The following is a 3,023-nucleotide window of genomic DNA, read 5'->3' as shown; positions in this document are numbered from 1 at the left end:
ACTATTGAGAGCGGGGGGTTGAGGGGGGGGGGGGGGGGGGGATTGCATCGCTACCAGCAAAGTTTGTAAAGCTCTTTGAGCCCATAGAAATAATTTTAACTTATTGAAGAAACACTGAACAAACTGTCTGGGCACAGAGATACGTGCCTTTGGAGGAAGGTCTGAATCGTTTGGGGTTGCAGGCTGAGACGTTACGCTGTCCCACCAGGTGGGACAAGATGAGGATCCAAGAACTCAGCATCGAGGGGCAATTCTGGTCCCCCCCATGAAAGGAAAACACACGATGAGTAACCCAGCCAAACCTGCTGCTTCTCCCTACCTTGCACGGACCCCAGTCCCTCTTGTTTCCTCTCCTCGATGCATCCCTCAGCCCAGCAAGACCTTTGCCGAGGTTTGGGGCAGTTTCTGCCAAAACTGGGCAAAAAGTGTAGGGCCGCTTCAACAAGGTACCCTGCTCCTTTGAGAGGAGGCTACAGAGGGTCTCTTTGGAGACCCAACTCATCCATGAATTTGGCAGCAAATGGAATTGTGTATCTATGTCAACATACACAGGCATATCTTCTTGCATGCGTATGTCTGGTCAGCTGGAAAAAAAGAAAAAAAAAGGACTAATCTGTGATCCGGGGGCTGCTCCTTGGGGAGAGGTGGGAATGGTTGGGGGTCCTGGGGTGAGATCCACACTGCTGGGTCCCCCTCACCGTGGGGACTTGCAGAAGAGGGGAAAAAGGGGAAAGATAGGTTAAGAGGGTGAAGAGGCCACCCTGCCAACACTGCCCGCCAATGGTGGGAAGCACATGGCACCCCCTTTCTGTCACAAATTGCCATGAAATGTTAAATTTTTAAAAATCCCTGGGTGTGAGGACTGCAGTGGAGAGGTCCCCCGTTTCCTGGGGGTTACCTTCTTTTCAGGGGGCTTCTCCACAGACCGGGGTGGTGGGTATCACCTCTGCTTGTTGCCCTTGTCTGGGACAGGCTGTGGTGTCTGAAGTGCCACTGCCCGGTTTGGGGCCGGGTTTTGCTGCTGTTGCTGCAAAGTGACACCAAGAGAACAGCCCCAATTCCCCCCCCCGAGCAGTACCCTAAATAAAGAGGGACCCCAAAACGCAGCATCTCTCATGGTGCCCGTCAGGCAAGCTCTCGCCTGAATCCTAAAGCCATGATCCGATCTGGCTGAAGGACCACGTCTTTAATCTTTCAGATCTGCTTTAAATATCTATTTATCTCTCTCCCCCCAGTGCTGAGTAAAGCCCCAGCCCTCCCGGAGAAGCAATCTCAGCTGATGAAATGGCCAGTCAAGCGGCTTACACGCCCCTGGCTGCGCTCCCCCCATTAACAACCCGGGCATTAGACCCGTTTCATCACTGTTAATTCATTTGCTTACTCATTTGCTCCTCAGAGAAAGTTGTTAGCCTGTTGTATTTTTAAAACCCCCGGCCAAAATCCGGGGCTGATGCCCAAATGGGCGTTTCAGGAGGGGACGTTGCAACAGATTTCTCATTTTTTTAAATTTTTTTTAATTTTTTTTTTCCTTCCCCTGGAGAAAAAGAGGGAGTTTTGCCTGTGGCACCGGGAGAGGTGCTTTTCCCGCAGCCCTGCGCCTCCCGCAGCGCTCCTCCCCCGGCGCAGCGCGGCCCCCGCATCCATTCTGCGCGGGCACGCATCTATATGGAACCAGATATCTATGTATTTATTGAAATACAGATGTGGCTGAAGTGCCTGATGAGCCCACTGGTGCCTGCCCTCCCCTGGGCGCCAACACGTGGAAAACGAAGCGTGTGCGTGGCTGCAACACGCACAGAGAAAAAGCCTCCCGTGGGTTTTCCCGGGAGCAATCTGGAGTGGGTGTGGGTTCCCCCCACCCTGAGTTTTGAGCCCGTGGAACGGATGAAGGAGCCACATCTGTATTTTAAAAGCTACCTGGCGTTATAACCGGTTGCTCTTAACCCCCCCCCCCCCGCGTTGTGCCCTGCGGGGGCTGCCCGTGCCCTCGCCCACGCGTGTCGGTGCCCGGCGGCGGCGAAGAGGCGGCACCGCTGGAAAACTCGGGAGCTCCGAGTTCCAGGCTCATTAAAACCCGCCGATTGCCGTTTCTATTCTTTCAAAGGTTTAGTTTTTGGTTTGTTTGGTGGTTTTTTTCCCCCCCTCATCTATTTACCGTTTACCAGCTCATCCATATGGAAGGCATGGCTTACACTTCCCTGAGAACTGTACTTTTAGGACTAATTGATTCTGGTAATTAATTTGTTCTACCTGCTGGATCAGATGGAAATGCTGTCCGTGTGCCCAAGGATTAGCACTTGCCTTTCTAACATCTTTCTTAATTATCTAATAGCATGGGTTGCGCGAATTCTGGCTCTATTAGAACACTTTTACTATTAACGGTAGTGATTGGAATTGTGATGACAACTCGATTTCAACAAATTAGAGCTTAAAATCAGGAGATGAAGGAGAAGTGCCTTCTTTTAATTTCCCTGAGTTTAACATCAATAATTAGAGCAATTTTCTGAGATGCGAACCGAAATTATCTCGGCTATGATGTGGTATATCACCCTCATTTTAGCAAATTGACTCCGGGGAAATGAATGGTACAGATTAGGGAGGGGGGGAGGAAAAAAAAAAAAAAAAAAGACAAACAGAGGAAAGACCAAGAAAAAAAAAAAAAAAGGAAGAAAAAAAAAAAAAAAAGAAGTGTTAGCACAACATTAAGCGGGGAATGGATGGGAACAAAACCCCCGCGGGGAAATAACCTGAGCGGAGCTGGGACGGGTCCGGAAAACGCCGCTCATTTCTTTTTCCCCTAAGTTTTTGCCTTTTTTTTTTTAAAAAGGAGAAAACACTCGGTTCTTTTTCCCCTAAGTTTTTGTTTTTTTTTAAAAAAAAAAAAAAAAAAGGAGAACCCCCGCGGTTTGGGGAAACCCCCCCAACCCCGCCGCTCGGACCGCGGCTGAGGGCTGTTGCGCTGCGCGGGCAAAGCTGCGCGGCGACGGAGCGGCTCCGCGCCCGCTCCGCGCCCCCTCCGCGCC

The sequence above is a fragment of the Calidris pugnax genome, unplaced genomic scaffold (genome assembly GCF_001431845.1).
Source record: "Calidris pugnax isolate Ruff unplaced genomic scaffold, ASM143184v1 scaffold92, whole genome shotgun sequence".
In the NCBI taxonomy this organism is placed as follows: domain Eukaryota; kingdom Metazoa; phylum Chordata; class Aves; order Charadriiformes; family Scolopacidae; genus Calidris; species Calidris pugnax.
The sequence above is the reverse complement of the archived record's forward strand: the minus strand, read 5'-3'. Positions refer to the sequence as shown.